Genomic DNA, 20703 nt, shown 5'->3' on the forward strand with positions numbered 1-20703 from the left:
AAGCCAGCAAAAAGGACGGACTCCCATTTACTTTCAATCTTGCATTAACATTCACAAGTCACACATTACAGGCAGCTTAAAAGGCCCTTAAAACTGCACAAAATGGAGTTTGTACCAACATACCTAATGGAAAGGTATGTTTGCCGCACTGGGCTCCTGCTGGGAGGAAGGATGGGATATAAATCAAATTATAAATAAATAAATAAAATAAAGGGAGTGCCTCTATACTTCAAAACTAGCTGTGCTCCAGTGTGCAAAACCAAGAAATGCCAAAATATTTGCCAGGTGAAATTAGGTACACCTTGTTACAAAAAAAAAGTCCTCATGGTACATTATAAAGAATAGAACTCCAAGTCAACTGCGACTTATGGCGACCCTATGAATCAGCGACCTCCAAGAGCAACTGTCATGAACCACCCTGTTCAGATCTTGTAGGTTCAGGTCTGTGGCTTCCTTGATGGAATCAATCCATCTCTTGTTTGGCCTTCCTCTTTTTCTACTCCCTTCTGTTTTTCCCAGCATTATTGTCTTTTCTAGTGAATCAGGTCTTCTCATGATGTGTCCAAAGTATGATAACCTCAGTTTCATCATCTTAGCTTCTAGTTATAGTTCTGGTTTAATTTGTTCTAACACCCAACCATTGGTCTTTTTTGCAGTCCATGATATCTGCAAAGCTCTCCTCCAACACCACATTTCAAATGAGTTGATTTTTCTCTTATCCGCTTTTTTCACTGTCCAACTTTCACATCCATACAGAGATCGGGAATACCATGGTCTGAATGATCCTGACTTTAGTGTTCAGTGATACATCTTTGCATTTGAAGACCTTTTCTAGTTCTCTCACAGCTGCTCTCCCCAGTCCTAGCCTCCTTCTGATTTCTTGACTATGGTCTCCATTTTGGTTAACGACTGTGCCAAGGTATTGATAATCCTTGACAAGTTCAATGTCCTCATTGTCAACTGTAAAGTTACATAAATCTTCTGTTGTCATTACTTTAGTCTTTTTGACGTTCAGCTGTAGTCCTGCTTTTGTGCTTTCCTCTTTAACTTTCATCAGCATTTGTTTCAAATCATTACTGGTTTATACAAAATGTATTTCCTAACATTTTCAACATTTAAAAGCTTCGTATATACTAATAAAGTGATTATAAAAAGCTGTATTTCACCAGTCAACTGTAGATAACTGGATGATACGCTGTTCAAATGAGGTATGCCACAGCAAGGATAAGGGCTCTCGTTCAGATTCCAGCCAGTCAGCCATGCTCATTTTTTCCCCTCCAACATCAAGTCAGCATCCTGTGCCCACTGAGCATGCTCAATCACCACTGAGCTTATTTTAGGTTCCCACCCACCTGTTTTTTTCCCCCTTCTGCAAAACGTGGAGCTCGCTAGGGCCAGAGTCAAGGGTCAGCATTGTTGGGTGCTTGCCAAGGCCTACAACTGTGTAGGGGGAGGGCTCTGCTGACCCCCAGAGGCTTCAGGCCCTTCTTGCTGTCACTGCCTATTCAGCTGTCCAGCATGCACACAAGGATCAGAATAAGGAGTTGATGCAGAATATCCTTTTGCCTTGTGCTTTCCTTCTGGTTGGTTGTATTGATTAGGCATAGAGGAAGAGGGCAAGCAAATGGGTTGTGGTTACCAGTGGCAAGGAGGAAATGGGCCTACTCAAGACAGAAGCCCATTAAGAACATCTTGCCCAAAGGTCCTCCCAAAACTGGAGCTGAAGCTGGAGCTCCCCCCTCAAGCCTTCTAACATCTCCCTTGTGTGTGTGGATGGCGCCATTTTGGTTACATAAGAATCCAAGCTGAGAGAATGAATTCACTATTAGTATAAAGGATTGATACGTAAACAAATACATAAACATACAGAGAGAAGCCTGTAATACCAACGGTTTTTGCCAGAATGAGCATTATAAGCATTCTAAAACTTCAGCCCCAAACAAAACAAAAGGCATATGGTTCAGCCTCAACACTTTTAGTCTTACCAAGCATTTACCAATATTATATATCCTTTATTCTTACACTGTTGCCCAGGACAGGGCAGCTCCCAACATTTGGCAGATGGTTTCAATTGTGCTACTTGTGAATTTTGGCAAGAAAAAACCCTAGCACTTTCTTCACACTTCTTTAGCTGCATGCTTCTCTGAAAGGAGAAACAGATGCTGCAACTTCAGCAAGCTTGCCTTTCCCAACTAAGGCGCTACGTCTTCTCACACGAGAAGAAAGTTTCAGGTTTGGCTGCCCTAAGTGGATCAGAGATATTCCAAATAGCAACACGCACACATTTTTAAATTTAAATGCTGGATTCCAAACTGCATTCCTGAGCTCCCTTTAGCCACAGAAAATCGCTTAGAGGTTAAAATAGATTCTTTGCAGTCCACCCTGGTGAGACAAGTCCTCACTTGCTGCCAACTGCACTACCTCTCAACAGGACAGCTCACTTGTACAAATTTGACAGTTGTGGCTTACCCATTACGATTCTGAAGAAACCTACTTTGATCTGTTAAAGACATGTCTGCCACTGCTGCCTTTTGCCTCAATCTGCAAACAACCCATCCACAAGCTCTGCTTCCTTCAACACCAGTACCACAGAACCAGGAAATCACAATGGCTGAACATTGCAGCAGATTTTAATGCTAAGAACTAATTAAGCTGTGAAGTTCAACGCACACCAGCCTCTTCATTCTAGTGTAGTTATGGCTTGTATTGCTTATAATACTTATAAAACCTTGGGTGGTTTCTTCCCCATTTCTGATTCAACTGAATTAATTGCAATGACTATGGGCCCCTCCGGATGGCCTTTTTATTACGCATTCCTGATGATTAGTGCTCATGATGGAATGGGGACAGTTATGCCCAATCCCACTTTCAATACAGTTTGTGCCTCCAAAAGTTTTAGGCTGGATGTCCTGCATGTCCTGCAATGTCCTGCTGAAATTCCGAAACTTTTTATAACACAAAAGTTCCGGTTTATTTTTTTTGTTCCCCTTTTGTTGCACTACAGTGCAGGAGTGCCTCTCCAGATGACAATAATGCAACAGTATCAGGGAAGCATCACAGAACAACTAATAAAGGAGAATGATGTGTGGACGATCCAGTATAAATCCACCTCTATTGGTGGGTTTATGCTATTATTCCATCAATGACATGTGGCAAAATACACCCACAAGGAAAGCCCAGTCTGGAAGGAGCCAATATGATTAGGTATCTCTGAAGCAATTGGCCCATGCCTAGGAATGCATGGCTGAGGTCTGTTTGCCCATCCATGCTGTGAAATTATCTCTTTATTTGTTTTTTAAGACGACATGAACTATAATTCAATGCAATGAACTAATTGCAAATATATATTTACATACACACATCATAAAGCAAGTTGGAAAAGGTTTTATCTTTAGAGCCCAGGAAAATAGATAAAAGCAACAGGAAGTGTGGGGGGAGAGAGAAACAGAGACAGAGCAAGAAGACAGCACAAGACCAAAACAAAAAACCTTTTACTTCCTCAAACAACCTTCATGAAGGCTGGGTCTGAGAGTTCATATGGAATTCTTGCCAATCCACATTGTATTTTAAGGTAAGGAATAACTGGGAAATGCGTTTCTCTTCTAAAACATCACCATTTGGAGTGCTCTACTGTAGATGCTTGCCTACGGCCATACTACCCTGAACACGCCCAATCTCGTCTGATCTCAGAAGCTAAGCAGGGTCAGGCCTGGTTAGTACTTGAATGGGAGACCGCCTGGGAATATTGGGTGCCGTAGGCTTAGAAGAAGGCAATAGTAAACCACTTCTGAATACCTCTTACCATGAAAACCCTATGAATATATCCAAAAAGATTCATAGGATCGCCATAAGTCGTAATCAACTTGAAGGCATATAACAACTGTAGATGCTTACTGCACCTATATGAACTCTGAAACATATACACAGCTCAGATGTTCAGCAATCATGCTTTCAATTTTGCAAAACAAGCCAGCAAAAACATAACCATACACAAAATCACAATGCCCAGTTAAGCCTCAATATTCAACATTTCATAAACTACACAGTAAGGATCAGGAATCCTGTGGTCCTCCAGATGATGCTTGGACTACAACTCCCAACATTCCGAACTATTGGCCATACTATCTGGAGCAGATTGGAGTTCGGAGTCCAAAATCACCTGCAGGGCCACAGGATCTCCATCATGACTGTCTAGTCAGTTTTTGAGTAGACAACCAATTTTTTTAAGGTTTGGAGCCACCTGCACAATAAGGGTTAAAGGTGTGGGGCATTTTTCTTCCTCCACTCCAGTTTCCTCTACATTTATTAACACGTGTGTGCATTGTACACACATCCATAATGGACTGCACAGGGAAGGAAGCCCCATGGAAGCCATCTGATTTTGTTGCAGGCTGCAAGCACAATCTAAAACAGAGAAGTAATGGTACCAAGCAGGGTGCATTTCATCTTGGGCTGGCTTCAGCTTGGCCCAGGCAGATGGCAGGGGTAGTTCCCCATCCACAGCCCATTTATCTCAAGCAGATTAGAAGAAAGACAATTAAGCTGATAATGCAGAGGCATCCAGCATCAGGTCAGCTCCAGCCCACTTGAGCCTGATATCTGTCTGGTAAGCTCAAGCCAGCATCCACACAGGCTAGTGATCCCATGAGCATGTAGTCCAGAAAAGAATATGCAGCCACCACCAGAACTCACCAAGTGAGGGAAGGGGAGAGACAGACAGACAGACAGTATGTGTCTGTGTGAAAGTGTATATGAAAACACATCTCTGGGGGTCTGTGTAGAACTAGATATCAGACTCTGCCTGCGTTGTACACGTGTATGTGTTTTTATGTATCTGCATGAAAGGATGTGTGGATGAAATGGGTAAATATATTGTCTGATGCTTAATTCCTTGAAATGATGTGATGACATAAAGTCGGCTCACTTTCTTGAATGACCTGCTTTTCATACACACTGAGTTCTCTGCCTTGGAATCATTGGCCGCCCTTCAAAGCACATCTCTTTACTCTGGCCTTTGGCACTCGAGATATGTATTTTATGACCCTCTCTGGTTGTGAACTTAAGTTGTTTTAAACTGTTTTTAATATATTTTATGTTGCTGTGACCTGCCCTGCGACCTACTGGTGAAGGGCGGGTAATACATTTAATAACAAAATTACAACTCAGACCCAGTGTTTTCTAACTATAAAATACATAAATTGTTTTCTAGAATATCTTTTAAATAGTAATATGCTACATGCTATACATATGACTTGATGAGTACTCTGTGGCTGGACACACCTACTTGAGTTGCACACTTTTAGTCAGACGTCTGTTTCCAATTCAACTAAATTGGGACCGTGCTGCATTGTTCTGTATTGGCCTGGTACATTTCATATGGAAATATTACATGGTGACAGGAGAATCTGTAAGCACATGGAATAAAGTAGATCTTAGATTGGGGTAGGGAACCTGCAGCCCTCCAGATGGACCCAGCCAGTATGGCCAATGGTTCTCCACTTATCACTGTCAGGCACTGGCAAACTTATATGTAGTTCAAAATCTCACTTTTCAAATAACTACCACCATGAAACATTCTGTTTCTCATTAAATTTCTTGCATTGTGTTGTAAACACAGAACAAGCACATCTCAAGTAAATGAAGCCATCATGATTTTAGTATTGTTTCTCTATTACAGAGCTCATGAAATGATCTTGAAACACTCAAATCAAGGTTTCGATCACCTAATGAGATGAGGTAATTTGTGTGTGGTTTCACTGTGCAGTCTGAATGGCAACCCATTACACCAGTCCCCTGGCACAGTGTTAATCAGCTTACCCTCTAAACACAGCATCGAAACACTGCCCTGCAACATCTAGAAGCAAAGAGAATGGCGGTAATTGATTGCATGCCATTTCTAAACCAGGTTTTATGGATTTCACTAATTTGAGTAGAAAAATACAGTTAGATGTTTTACTAAAGTCACATAATCAACATTACACTATGTACCATTTACCATTATGACCAGCATATAGCATATATATACATTGCTTTTTACACAAGTTAAATTACTGTAACAATGCCCAAATAAGAACATATCTGATAAGAAAATGCTTTATTTTGTGCAACACTCTTGTACAGTATTCTTCCACTGAAAATAAGATCTACTTTAATAGCATTATTTCAAGTCCCTGGGCCTCAATTTGTTTTGCATTCTAACGCACAGTCATTCCTGAGTGCATTGAAGCCAAGTAAACCATCCCTGGAAACAAAGATTTTGACATAGTCCCAGGGGACCAGTTGTACTCCAGCAACTTCTGGTGGACCACAAGTTGCCCAACCTGTGGTCCACCAGATGTGGAACTACAACTCCCATCAAGCTTAGCCAGGATAGATGGCAGTCAGGGAAGATGGGAGTTGTAGTCCAACAACATTTGGAGGGCCTCAGGCTCTCCACCCCTGCCCTAAATCTACAGCTGCAGAAGGAATTTTCCTCCAAAAGCAGATCCCAAAACGTTTTTTGCCAAGTACCTATACACTGTAAAACACACATTTGATTTTCCTCCCATTCTGAGGTGCCTCTTAGAAGCAAAATCTTTACAAAATATTTTTATATTTCCTGCTGTCAAACATCCTCCATACATTCCTCAATATGGTCTACAAACTATCCGATTTATTTTTGCATAAAAAACTCCCAGCTGCTTTGTTTGTTATAGCATTTTATAGAAAACTTAAACAAGGGCATCATGGTCACTCTCCAAGCAAAAACCCATCCATCAACAGGGTGGGGGGAAGTGGAATCAAACGAGCAAATGTGTGTAAACAAATTTAAAATGGGATGGCTGGACTTTACCTCTGCTCCAGCAACATGAAGCTATCATTTGAAGTTAATATAAAACTAGACTTGCCAGAGCATTACATAATGTTGTAGTGCCTATTTATGACTATTGTTTCTGTTCACAGTCCCCAAGCAAAGGTGGCCCAGACACAGACAGCAAACTATGTAATTCCAAGACTAGCAAAAATACAAAGGACGATGTTGTCATCCAGGCTAACTGATGGAGGGTAAAGAGGTCAGGGATCCATGCTGTATATTTCTGCATTCTTCTTAACACAAAGGAACCTGATTCTGCAATTCTATACCATGGTAGTTTTCACAGAACCCTTGTAACATCCACCAGAACCCACAGATCATCCCATTACCACAATACGCCAATATGACGGGACATAGAAATTCTCCAGTCCCTTTCAGTTTATCAACATATAATTACAGCAGTTCTGAGTACGAAAAAGAGGAAAAAAATTAATTTGAATTCCACAGGAAGGCTAATTCACATTGTTCATTCAACAAAATCTACATAAGTCTCACTATTCATATTCATACTACTCCTACTCCTACATGCTGTCCTTCCTCCCAGTAGAAGCCCAGGGCAGCAAACGAAAACACTAAAACACTCTAAAACATCATAAAAACAGATATTAAAATATATTAAAACAAAACATCTTAAAAAACATATTTTTTAAAAAAGCTTTGAAAACATCTTAAAAAGCAATTCCAACACAAATGCAGACTGGGGTAAGGTCTCTACTTAAAATGCTTGTTGAAAGAGGAAGGTCTTCAGTAGGCACCAAAAAAGTAACAGAGATGGCGCCTGTCTAATATTTAAGGGGAGGGAATTCCAAAGGGTAGGTGCCACTACACTAAAGGTCCACTTCCTATGTTGTGCGCAATGGGCCTCCTGATAAGATGGTGTCTGTAGAAGGACCTCACCTGCAGAGCATAGTGGGTATATAAGGAGTAGAATGATCTTTCAGGTATCCTGGTCCCAAGCTGTATAGGGCTTTGTACACCAAAACCAGAACCTTGAACTTAGCCCGGTAGCTAATGGGCAGCCAGTACAATTCTTTCAGCAGCAGGGTGACATGTTGGCAATACCCTGCCCCAGTGAGCAGTCACACCACTTCATTTTGCATCTGCTACAGCTTCCAGACCAACTTCAAGGGCAGTCCCACACAGAGCACATTGCTGTAATTCCGCCTGGAGGTTACCAGTGCATGGACAAAAGTGGTCAGACTATCCCAGTCCAGAAACTGCCGAAGCTGATAAAAAGCACTCCTAGCCACTGAGGTCACCTGGGCCTCTAGTGACAAAGATGAATCCAGGAGCCCAGACTGTGGACCTGCTCTTTCACAGAGAGTACGATCCCATCCAAACCAGGCAACTGACCAATTATCTGAACTTGGGAACCACCAATCCACAGTGCCTCCGTCTTGCTAGGATTCAGACTCCAGGGCTAGCAAAGCCTCTCCCAATTCACATGTTACTAGAGAAGTAGAGCTGGGTATCATTAGTGTACTGCTGACACCTTGCCCCAAATCTCCTGATGACTGCCCCTAGGACTTCATATAGATGTTAAACATCATTGGGGACAAGATGGTACCCTGATGCACCCCACAGCACAACTACCATGGGGCCAAAAAACAATCACCCAGTGCTATTCTCTGAAAGCGACCCTGGAAGTAGGATTGTAACCACTCTAAAACAGTGCCTCTGATACCCACCTCACCAAGTCGGCTCAGAAAGATACCATGGTCAATAGTATCAAAAGCTACCGAGAGATCAAGTAAGAATAACAGGGTCGCACTCCCCATCTTTCTCCTGATAAAGGTCATCCATCAGGCCAACCAAGGCCAATTCAATCCCATAACCAGGCCTGAACCCAAATTGGAAAGGGTGAAAATAATCTGTTTCACCCAAGAGTACTTGCAATTGCTGCACCACAATCCTCTTAATCACCTTCCTTAAAAGGGGGGTATTTGCAACCAGGCAGTAGTTGTCACAAACCAATGGGTCCAGAGTGGGCTTTTTCAGGAGCAATTGGATCACCATCTCTTTTAGGGCAGCTGGAATCACTCCCTCCCACAACAATGCATTGACCACCCTCTGGATCCACTTGGTCAACCCCCCCAGGCAAGCTTTAATAAGGCAAGAAGGGCAAGGGTAGAGAGGACACGCTGCTTGCCGCAATGTCGCAAGCACCTTGTCCATGTCATCAGGGTGAAACCAATCCAAAAAGTTGCAGCTGACGTTGCACCGGACACCTCACTGGGGACTACAGTAGATGTGGATGGGGCATCAAGATTGCTAAGGAGGCAATCAACTTTACCCTCAAAGTGCCTTGCAAACAATTCACAGTGGGCCTCGAAAGGGTCTAAAACTCCATTTCCTGGAATTGATGTGAACAGACCCCTGACAATACAGAAAAGCTCCACTGGACAGCTACTTGAGGATGTGATGGAGGCAGTGAAGTGGGTCTTCTTTGCCATCCTTACCACCACACAGTAGGCACAGTTATGATGTTTTACTCGTGCCCAATCATCCTCACAGCACGTATTTCAATACTTGCGCTCTAGCCATTGTCCATCCTGTTTCATTGCCCTTAATTCACTGGGGTACCAAGGTGCAAATGGGGCTCCAAAATGCTGGAGAGGGCACTCAGGAGCAACCATGTCAAGAGTCCAACGCGCCTCGCTGCTCCACAGCGTGAAAAGAGCTTCAACAGGGTCACCTGCTCTATCTACTGGGAACTCCCACAGGGCATTCAGAAATCCAGTGGATTCCATTAGTCTCCAGGGGCAGTCCATCTTAATCTGTCCATCACCCCTGCAGGGGAGGATCAGAGTCATAAGTCTAAACTTCACCAGGAAGTGGTCTGACCATAACAATGGGGTTACATTCACCCCCCCCATCTCCAGACCACCCCTTCCTCCATTGGAACAAAAACCACATCGAGGATGTGCCCTGCCCTATGTGTCGGGCTGGTGACAACTTGAGACAGCCCCATGGTCGTCATGGAGGTCATGAAGTCCTGAGCTGGAACACTAGAGGCAGCCTCAGCATGGACACTGAAATCACCCAGGCCTATCATTCTGGGCTCCTCCAATACCACAGCAGAAATGGCCTCTGCCAGCTTGGTCAGAGAAGCTGCTGCGCAGCAGGGTGGACGTTACATCAGCAGCAACTTTAATTTACCGTCTCCTTGGCCTGACACCAGGTGTAGGCCCTCACAGTCAGCTCCAAGACAGAGTGGTTTCCTGGTGACAGAGAGGGAAGTTGTCTAGACCACAGCAACCCCTCCTGCTGTCCCTGCAGCCTGTGCTGGTGTTGCCCCAAGTAGCCAGGTGTGCAAAGCTGGGTCAGATCAATTTCTCTCAGCTCCCCCATCCAGGTCTCAGTAATGCACACCAAATCAGCATCCTCATCCATGATCAAATCATGGATGAGTGTGATCTTACTGTGTACCAATCTGACATTAAACAACAGCACACACAGGCCAGTGGGCACAGCAGATGAGCAATGAGGAACCCATCCATGGGAGGAGTGGGAGCGAGGAACAAGGTGTAAATACCTTTGCCTTCAACTTCTGTGGTAACTCATCACCTCCCCAAGGCTATAACTCCCTCTTATCCATGATCACTGAAATTGGGGTGCCCATGTCCCATGTCCCTCTATACTAAGCCTCCTCCTAAACACTTGATATGGACCCATATTACAGCTACATACCTTTATCAACCAGTATGTTTGCCAAGCTTAACTTTTCTTATAGCAGAATTTCCAGGTGGGAGGCAAGAGGGTTTGCAAAGGCCTCGTCTAAGGGCCTGGTCTGACACCTCTTTGCACGTCACTTGCAAAGAGGATGGAACATCTTCCAGCATCATCTCTTTTAAGACTCAAAAGAAATAAAGCAAATGGATTCCCCTCAACTTTCCAAGCAGACAAATACCCACACGTTTGTAAAACAAATACTATAAAATTGCACAGCAGATTGTTCTTGGAGCATAAAAAGGAAGGAAAGCTGTAAGAAACAGCATTTGCTTAAAAAACATTGAACAAACTGAACTCTAATAAGGATACATCCAATTACCAGCTACAGATGAAAAATAATTACTTGTCTAGAACAAGGAACAGTATAAGTAGGAAGTCTTAAAACTTCTAACACATGAAAAAGTTCCAATGATTTTAAAAGACCCTCTTTCAAAATTAACTACACTTTGAGTCTCTGCCTTAATCACTGCCAAATCATCAGCTTTAATCATAACTATCCAAGGCAGATGATTACCAATTTTTATCTGAAGTTTAAACAGCTGTCACAATATACAAAGAATTTTGTAAACGATGTGCCCTGTGATTAAATGAGGTAATCTACTGCAATGCAATTTTAATGATTTAGCACAAGAATTTCAGACACATTAGTCTCACATGGTAGCAATGTTCCTAAAATGCAAAGTTATACATAGGAAGGCCACAGTATATATTTGTTTACTTTAATTTTTTTAAAGCTTTGTTTTCATACAAGCTGATACATAATTATTTCATTTTTCACCTGCCCTCCAAGAAGCTCAGGGCAGCATACAGAATCTTCCTCTCCTTTTATCTTCACAATAATCTTGTAAAATAGGTTACACTGAGACAAACTGACTGGTCCAGGGTCACACAGGAACCCCATTTTTTGCTCAGTCAGGATTTTAATCTGGATTTTCCTAGTCTTAACGCCACCACTCTCTCTTCAATGTGTAATTTTGATTCAACACCAAGATACCTAAAACCATTCACTGGATGACTTCTAAGATTTTTGTCCAGTGTAGCTCTATATCCTCTATGATCTCCAGTGTTTCCTCTTGGGACAACACAGTCCACAGTATTACATGTAAAACACTAGTAAAACTGAGAGAGATATATACACACACCAATGTTAACTATTAATGACTGTTAAGAAATCAAGTGTGAAAACACTAAAACAGTCAACAAAGACAGGGTGACAGGATTAAGATACATTATGTGATACTTCCATAATAATTTAAAGTGACATGTAAAGAAATATTCAAAGTATTCCAAAATGATAAATTTCTCAAGGTGGTCTCTGACTAAGTCATAACTCAGAGTAGACCCATTGATATATATGAGTAATGGGTAACTCAAGCTTTAAACAGTCTTTTTTCATTCTTCAGGGAACATTGATTTATCAGTTTTAATGATTGCACACTACATATTCAAAAGTGATAATAGAGTTACAGTGTCTTATTTCTTTAAGGCTGCAATCTAAACACACTGATAAGGGAGTAAACACCACTAGATACAATGGGATAGTTGGGAGCAAACTAGCATAAGACTGCACTGGAAGTTTGTGTTGAGTCACATGCCATATAAAATTCAGTGTTTTATTAATCTGATGCTATTATGAATGCAATATTTACATTTTTGTCAAATAGTAATATAAAATGTATTCATGGTGGCCTGTTCATAAAATCTGACTTTTTCGGGTGGGGGGGGGTCATCTTGTTAGCATCAGACACATCCATTTATAATAATTTCTATTTAAAAGGGCTGAAGAAAGAGTGGAGAAATAGAAAATATCAAGCATTTAGGCAGGATTTTGACACAGTGAAAAAAGCTAGTTAGAAAGAGAAAAACGTACCCTTCATCCAAGCGGAATCTCTGCTTATCTCTGAGTCACACCATCACACTGTTCATTAAAGTAGTGTTCACAGAAGCAATACACAGAGCACAAAGTGGCCTACGGCCAAATCAGTGACTTCAACTGCTCCATATTCATACAGTAACAGAAGCAATACACAGGGGACAGAGACAGAAAATGGAGTGGATTAGATGGTTTGGTCAAGCCACTGTCTGCATTTAGAGCGAAGGGGAGGGAGAGCTGCTACCCCACAGCAATTACACCAAAACAGACTCAGATTTTGTTTTAAAAAAATTATTTAGAGACAGATTCATTTGTTTGAAAAGAATGTAAAGCTTCGGTTATCCCCCCACCCGGCCACTGTATATGCTATGCTTATTTCAGTTGTGCTGATGACGATCAAAGTCACCAGTGCAACTGCATTAATAATTACAATGTGCGGGGGGGGGGGACAGATTGGAAGGCCACAGTACCGAAACATGCACTGGCATATTTGCTTGAGATACCAGATGTGCACGCTGCTTCAACACAAATAAAACACTGAGTCACATCTAACTAAGTCATCCTTGCCAAATACCATCCACTGTATTTTATGATGTTGTCCAGCATTTTTACTATGATCCATCCAAAATACTTGTGTTCTAAGATACAGAAGACCTCTTGGAGGCCGGGCCTGGCAACCAAGAGGTCTTCTGTAGCTTTAAAAGTTGTGGAGGGGGGAGGGAGAATTCCACCTTGCAGTTTTTCCCATTACAGAGTTGCAAGAACACCTGCACTTGGCTGACTTTCTCTTCTCCTAAAGATACAGGATCAGTCTCAGGCCATGGACCTGGCAACCCTAGTCGCAAACCACCCTGTTCAGATCTTGTAAGTTCAGGTCTGTGGCTTCCTTGATGGAATCAATCCATCTCTTGTTTGGCCTTCTTCTTTTTCTACTCCTTTCTGTTTTTCCCAGCATTGTTGTCTATTCTAGTGAATCAGGTCTTCTCATGATGTGTCCAAAGTATGATAACCTCAGTTTCATCATTTTAGCTTCTAGTTATAGTTCTGGTTTAATTTGTTCTAACACCCAATTATTTGTCTTTTTCGCAGTGCATGGTATGCGCAAAGCTCTCCTCCAGCACCACATTTCAAATGAGTTGCTTTTTCTCTTATCCGCTTTTTTCACTGTCCAACTTTCACATCCATACACAGAGATCGGGAATACCATGGTCTGAATGATCCTGACTTTAGTGTTCAGTGATACATCTTTGCATTTGAGGACCTTTTCTAGTTCTCTCACAGCTGCCCTCCCATCCTTGACAAGTTCAATGTTCTCATTGTCAACTTCAAAGTTACATAAATCTTCTGTTGTCATTACTTTAGTCTTTTTGACGTTCAGCTGTGGTCCTGCTTTTGTGCTTTCTTCTTGAACTTTCATCAGCATTCGTTTCAAATCATTACTGGTTTCTGCTAGTAGTATGGTATCGTCTGCATATCTTAAATTTTTGATATTTCTCCCTCCAATTTTCACACATCCTTCATCTTGGTCCAATCCCACTTTCCGTATGATATGTTCTGCGTACAGATTAAACAAAAAGAGTGATAAAATACACCCGTCTCACAGCCTTTCCGATTGGGAACCAGTTGGTTTCTCCATATTCTGTCCTTACAGTAGCCTCTTGTCCAGAGTATAGGTTGCGCATCAGGACAATCAGATGCTGTGGCACCCCCATTTCTTTTAAAGCATTCCATAGTTTTTCATGATCTACACCAGCCTTTCCCAGCCGGTGTGCCTCCAGATGTTGTAGGACCACAACTCCCATCAGCCTCAGCCAGCATTGCCAATGGCTGAGGCTGATGGGAGTTGTGGTCCAACAACATCTGGAGGCACACCGGCTGGGAGAGGCTGATCTACCCAGTCAAAGGCTTTGGTGGAATCCATAAAGCACAGGGTGATTTTCTTCTGAAATTCCTTGCTCCGTTCCATTATCCAACGTATGTTTGCGATACGATCTCTGGTGCCTCTTCCCTTTCTAAATCCAGCTTGGAGGTCTGGCATTTCTCACTCCATATATGGCAAGAGCCTTCATTGTAGAATCTTGAGTATTACTTTACTTGCATGGGATATTAAGGCAATAGTTAGATAATTACTGCATTCCCTGGGATTCCCTTTCTTTGGAATTGGGATATATATTGAACACTTCCAGTCTGTGGGCCATTGTTTAGTTTTCCATATTTCTTGACAGATTTTTGTCAAAATTTGGACAGATTCAGTCTCAGTAGCTTGTAGCAGCTGTATTGGTATGCCATCTGTTCCAGGTGGTTTGTTTCTTCCAAGTATTCTAAGAGCAGCTTTCACGTCACATTCTAAAATTTCTGGTACTAACTAAAACTAATTTGTAACCAGCAAACTAGAATATTAAATTACAGTTTGAAGTTGGCTCACAAATTCCAGTTTGTGTTAACCATGGTTTCTCAGTACATCCTAACCCATTATTTTGGCTTAATCCTGGTTTGTTTCAGCATCCTATCCCAGCCACTGACTTCGGAGGCATAAGACAAGAACAGTTAGAACACAAAATCAACATTTGGTGGAACAAGATGCAGTTAATTTGCTCACCAAGAAGACTGATCTTGGCTTGTTCAACAAAATATATTTAAAACAAAACCTGACTTAGTATGATGTGCTAATGTAGCCAGTATCTGAGCCCATTCTTTGAGTTTCACAGAATCACCCTTCTTGGCGCTATTCTCTTTTGAATCTATCAGGATTGAACTCCCAATGCAGTCTGAAATTCCAATAGAAGGATAAAGGTATAAAATTAACTACAATTAACAAAGGATTTCTGAAGCTGACATATCAATATTTATTTATTTATTATTTATTTATTACATTTATATACCGCCCCATAGTCGAAGCTCTCTGGGCGGTTTATCAACACATTTTACTGTGCATATTCAAGCTACATGTTCTCTCATAAAGACATAAAATGGCTTGAATGTGTATTTTCCATCTATCATACTAGTGAAGAGTAGAAGTTGAGTCTTGGCAGATATTGGCACACAAAATATTAGCAGAATCAGTCAACAAAAATGTCTTGGGCTTGTATAGAACTGTACTGCATTCCATAGCAAAGGAATATATCACATCCAGACCATACATTTAAAGCACATTTATACCACTTTAACACTCACGGCTTACCCACAAAAATCCTGGGAACTGTAGTTTACCCTTTACAGAGCTACTTTTCCCAGCACCATTAAACAACAGTTCCCAAGATTCTTTGAAGTAAGCAATGTGCTTTAGATGTCTGGTATGGCTGTAGTCTCTTCTGATGACTTTTTGGGAGCATGTCCTCGGCATGAAGATAATTTTGTCTGTCTCTTCCTCTAACCCCAAGTTATTTCAGAAGGATTCAGCAACCTTGAGTTTGCTTATGGAGAGCACTTATTAGCTGCAAACGTTTATGAGCACAGAAATTTGTTGACAATTTCACTCCTTCCAACACAGAATGCTAAGGGGTAGAGGACAACCAGCCTGAGAGAGGAGCGTGTTATGCTAGAGCAAGCGAGGGGGACACCAGTGCACCCATATCCAAACATGTGTGGGGCAAGACCAGGAAGCACATGAAAGCCTAGGACCCACCCCCATTAGCTACTTTTTATTATCCAGGCACCCACCCCGTGAAAGGTTTAGGAACAAGCCAAGTAAGCCATGGCTTAGGGTCTCACATTATGAGGGGCCTTCAAATATGTTGAAAATAACTAAGAAGTTTTATTATAATTGAAATTGCTTTAGCTTTAATAAAACCCACCACCCAAATTTTGAACCCTGACCTCCCCATCCTGATCCACACCCCATCCCATAAACTTCCCTTCTAGGGCTGCTGGACTACTCACATCATCCACAGGTTTTCCAGCCTCACCTCAGACTTCAAGAGGAGACAATGGGAGTCACCCTACCAACACATTCTAAAATCGTGTTCCACACTAGGCATAATTTCTGTTAATCCCCTCCTCACCACTTTTCCCACCACTTTTTTTCTCTTTATTTTTTATGGTATGGGGCCTCTGAATCTTGACATGTTTTAGGGCCTCAGCATGTCTCAGCCCAGCCCTGCACCCACCTACTTACCACCTACATGTAATTCCCACACAGGCTTTACTAGCTGCTTTTGGCTCGAGCAGATTTTTTTTTACCTGTGGACCAAATTGGTATAGTGAAGCAGGTTTTCTCACCTACTCTGTACTCTGTACAGTTAAACAGGAGGATTTGGCAGTTGGTATTATGGTTTTGCCCACCATTGGAGGAATGTGGTTAAATGGCAGGGCACTCCAGGAAATCAGTGTTGAGTAAAAACATTGGTGAACATCTAGAGGCACCTTAATGGTGGAAGGGTTTCTAACCCTAGATTTGCTCTCAAGGATTTGGGGCTCACAGGTGGGGAAAGGATTCACTTTTGTGCTTGCCTGGACCACACACTAAGAATCAGGTTTGGGAAGGTGGGACTAGATCATGCATATCTCATAGTATTTTCTGCTTGAATCCTATCACTGTGACACTGGCCTTTATTTGTTTGAATTAAAAATGTATTTTGCTTAATTGCCTTGTTTGATTAAGGTGTTAGGCCTGTTTGGGATTGTAGCACAGTATAACTTGCTTGTGTGTTAATTTGCTGACAGTTAATTTACTTGTGTGTGTGTGTGTTCAGAGAAAGGCTAATTTGCTGACTTGCATTATCATTGTTTGTTTAAAGCTGCATTTGCAAAAATAAGGTCTCAGGCTTTTGTTTCAATATTCAGCTATGCTGTAGAAAAGTATCAAACTTTGTTGCAGATACAAGGTTAAACTGAGCAAAACAAGTTGTGAAAAACAACTCCTAATATGGTTACCAGAAGGAAGTGGGCATGGATTAAAGTGATGTATGGAAAACAAAAGTGATGTAGTTATGATGATTATGATGTATGAATAATTAGTAAAACAAAGTTGATAAAAGACTTGACTGTGCCTAGTTGAGTCAGAACTAGCTTGCTACTTCTCCATGTGCACGTGTTAGCAATAAATATACTCCATCCTCCATCTTGTTTCGTTCGTTCTTGAGCTCTATTGGGTGAGTATCTGGGAGTGAACCCCCAGCCACTAGGACCCCTAAAAGGGGCCAGGGCGTTTTGTTTATAACAATTTGGCGACTCCGCCGGGACCATCTCTTTGGCGTTCCTCTTTGCCTCGGACGTGGTCTCTACAGGAGGATTGGGGAAAGAGCGCTCCAGGCTATTTTCAGCCTGCCCAAGCCTGTGAGAGCGGATCGGGGCGACGAGGTATCGCTATGATGACTCCCTTTTAAATCGAAACAAGGTTGGAGCAGAGCAGGGACTTGAATGTTCCAACGTTCCAGGTTGGCAGTGGAAAGGAGCCCAGTGGGCTTAAATGTGAAGAGAGTGGCGTGTGAAAGTGTGTATGAGACAGGGCTTATCCACAGCGGTTTACCCTGAAGCGAGAGCGGACCTCCAGTAGTGCGTTTCCCACGTCCTCGCAAGAGGCTGGGCCACGAACAGAGGGAAGCGGGTGTTGTAAGTCATCTGTCTGTTGTTTCGTCTTAGACACTTCCCCTGGTAGATAGGAAGGGCTACCCGAGTGTCACAAGTCGTCTGCAAAGGGCAGTGGGGACTGGGCACGGGAGAGATGGGGAATGGTGCTTCGAAACAGGAGGGGACAGAGGGGACAGTCAAGAAAGGGTCCAGAAAGAATCAGAAGAAAAAGGGCGATTGGAAAATGACCCCCCTTGAATGTATTTTGTAAAATTTCTCTAGGTTTAAGAAAAGTGTTATTTCTTCTGGAGGGCTGGTCCCAAATGAAGAGCAATTGTTAACATTTTGTAATGAAGAGTGGGTGCAGTTGGGTATTGATTGGCCGCTGGGAGGGACGTTTAACATTACAAGGGCTCGGCAGTTGGAAGCCACCCTCTATGACATGCTGCCAGATGAGATAACCTCGTGGTGGTATGCTAGGGGGTGGAGAATCATCTGCCTAGACCCACCGCAAGAGTGTGCGCTGGAAATGGCCTTGGCTCAATGCCAAATTAATAAGGGGAAGAAATTGAAAATAAAGCCCCCAGTCCTCCCGGTAGAAGAAGAGGAATGGTTGGTTTCGCCTACGGCCCCACCTCCGGCCATTCCTTTGCCAGCACCACCAATACCACCAGCGCCACCACAGGGAGTTCAGCCACTACAGGCGGTTCAATTGGCACCAGCCCAAGTTATGCCATCCGTCCAAGCTCAGGCTGGACCATCAGTTCAGGCTGTGCCATCAGCTCAAGTATAGCCCCCAACGTATCAACAGTCTATTGTCCCGCAGACCCAGTCCACTAGTTTTGGAACCCCTTCTGGAAATACAGCAACGTTACAAGACTTAAGCCAATCACCCATTGCTGGAACTTCATCTGGAACTGCAGTAACGTTCCAGGATTTAAGTCAATCTTTAGGGCAGATAAGACAAGAATATGACATTTTAGATCGTTATGCCTATTCTGTGCTACAAAGCCAGGGTTTAGAAGCTTCGCCCCAAATGATTAACCCACGTCTCCAGATGATTGAGGAAGTTAGGAGGGAGAATCAAGGAGTGGACGGACACACCTTGCGGAGTGGGCGGACATATAGTTCCACTCCCATAAGTAGAGATGCAGGCAGAAATAACCCTGCACCAGAGGATATTTTGGCCGATGCCTCTCACTTTATGGCACCAATGCGAGAGATGCTAGATGGCCAGGGACAAATTGCCTATGTACATGTGCCCTTTACCACTTCTGATTTGTATAATTGGAAAAATCAGATGCCAGGCCTGAGAGAAGACCAAGATAAACATTGCCAATTGTGGGAGACTATTTTTGCTAGCCACCACCCTACTTGGGCGGATATACAGACATTGATGAATACCCTTCTTAGTTCAGAGGAAAAGTCATTAGTACTCTCCCAAGCCACGGCTCTTGCATTGGAAGAGCAAAGACAAGGTGGCAACGCACCTGGTCTAGCCCCGGTACATGTTTTACCAACTGTGGACCCTCGTAGGTGGATTCAAACTCCAGGAGTAGGAGCCCCTGAGATTACTAGGTATAAAAGACTGATTTTATATGGACTTAAGCATGCCATCCCCAAGCCAATGAATGTGGCAAAACTATATGAAATCCACCAGGAAAAAGAGGAAACTCCCTCTTCCTTTCTTAACCGCCTTACTACAGCTATGTGCAGATTTACTATCCTTAATCCCGAGGCAGCTGAAAATCAACGGGTTCTAATTTCCTTGTTTATTGGCCAAAATTCTTCAGACATCCGAAACAAACTGCAGAAGGTGGAAGGAGTTATGGGGATGGGACTTGGGCAAATAATAGACATTGCGTTCAAGGTCTATGTAAATAGGGATGAAGCAAGTAAGAAGGAAGAAGGAAAGTTGATGAAAAAGCAATGCAGCATGCTTGAAAAGCAATGTGACTTGATTGCGGCAGTGGTTGGTGTAAACCAAAGAGGCAAGGAAAGAGGGCCAAGGATGAGAATAGAGAAGGACCAATGTGCCAAGTGCTTGAAAAAAGGTCATTGGGCGAAAGATTGCAGAAATGAGAGGGTTCGTAGGGTCCGTCAGGATGAGAGAAGAGGCTCGTACGGCTATAGAGAGGTCCCTGGCTCTCGAGACAATTATAGGGAACCCAGGACAGTCTTAAGTTCTGATCCAAATCCACCTCATGCCCGGATTGCAGTTGTCAGAGGGCAGGAGGAGGAATCAGAATGAAGGTGGACAGGATATGAGGGCGGCTCGTGGGAAGAACCATATGTGTCCCTTACCCTGAATAATTCAGTGGTCTAAGGATTAGTGGATACAGGAGCGGCCTTCTCTATGATTCCACGAGCAATGTCCCGTCTACCCTTGACCCTCACTAAAGAAACTAAAGATGTAATGGGAATAGAAGGGCAGCGTCGTCGAATCCCTTTGTCCCAACCCATACAGGTACACCTTCCTGGCAGAGAAGATAAGAAACAATATTTTACACATCAGTTTTTGGTTTCAGATGGCTGCCCCATTGCAATATTTGGAAGGGACCTTCTAGCAAAACTTCAGGCCCAGATCACTTTCAGAGGAAACACCTTGGAAGTGGTGATACCAAAGCAACAAGAATGCGCTTTTCAAATGATTTTAAGGGGGGAGCCAGAGGTCAAAGAGAAGCAACAGTGGGAGGCCCCAGAAGGAATCCACCCTGATGTTTGGGCCAGGAAGAAT

At 42.8% G+C, this 20703-nt stretch overlaps 1 protein-coding gene and 1 non-coding gene across 5 annotated transcripts in view; one reads left to right on the forward strand and one right to left on the reverse strand.

Annotated features, from left to right (window-relative positions):
- GAB1 (GRB2 associated binding protein 1) overlaps nt 1-20703 on the reverse strand; it is a 136664-nt gene that overhangs the window by 58225 nt on the left and 57736 nt on the right. The window lies entirely within an intron of this gene.
- On the forward strand, nt 3643-3761 carry LOC133364686 (5S ribosomal RNA). Its single transcript, XR_009757996.1, has one exon. It is a non-coding gene; the product is annotated as a 5S ribosomal RNA (ribosomal RNA).

Source organism: Rhineura floridana, chromosome 9 (assembly GCF_030035675.1).
Source record: "Rhineura floridana isolate rRhiFlo1 chromosome 9, rRhiFlo1.hap2, whole genome shotgun sequence".
Lineage (NCBI taxonomy): Eukaryota > Metazoa > Chordata > Lepidosauria > Squamata > Rhineuridae > Rhineura > Rhineura floridana.